The 380-nt window shown below is 53.7% G+C and overlaps 1 protein-coding gene across 1 annotated transcript in view; it reads right to left on the bottom strand.

Annotated features, from left to right (window-relative positions):
• niban1a (niban apoptosis regulator 1a) overlaps window positions 1-380 on the bottom strand; it is a 36,832-nt gene that overhangs the window by 15,278 nt on the left and 21,174 nt on the right. The window lies entirely within an intron of this gene.

Below are 380 nucleotides of genomic sequence, written 5' to 3'. Positions count from 1 at the left end.
CCGCTGCCCCAACAACAACAACCGCTGCCCAAACCACAACAACCGCTGCCCCAACCACAACCGCTACCCCAACCACAACCGCTGCCCCAACAACAACAACCGCTGCCTCAACCACAACAACCGCTGACCCAACTACAACTACAACAACCACTGCACAAACTACAACTACAACAACCACTGCCCCAACCACAACCGCTGCCCAAACAACAACAACCGCTGCCCCAACAACAACAACCACTGCCTCAACCACAACAACTGCTGACCCAACTACAACAACCACTTCCCCTACAACAATAACCACTGCACAAACTACAACTACAACAACCACTGCCCCTACATCAACAACCGCTGCCCCAACCACAACCGCTGCCCCAACAACA

This window comes from Seriola lalandi, unplaced genomic scaffold, assembly GCF_002814215.2.
Source record: "Seriola lalandi dorsalis isolate HSWRI2012SDOR001 ecotype SW California unplaced genomic scaffold, Sedor1 jcf7180002054885, whole genome shotgun sequence".
Lineage (NCBI taxonomy): Eukaryota > Metazoa > Chordata > Actinopteri > Carangiformes > Carangidae > Seriola > Seriola lalandi.
The sequence above is the reverse complement of the archived record's forward strand: the minus strand, read 5'-3'. Positions and strand labels throughout refer to the sequence as shown.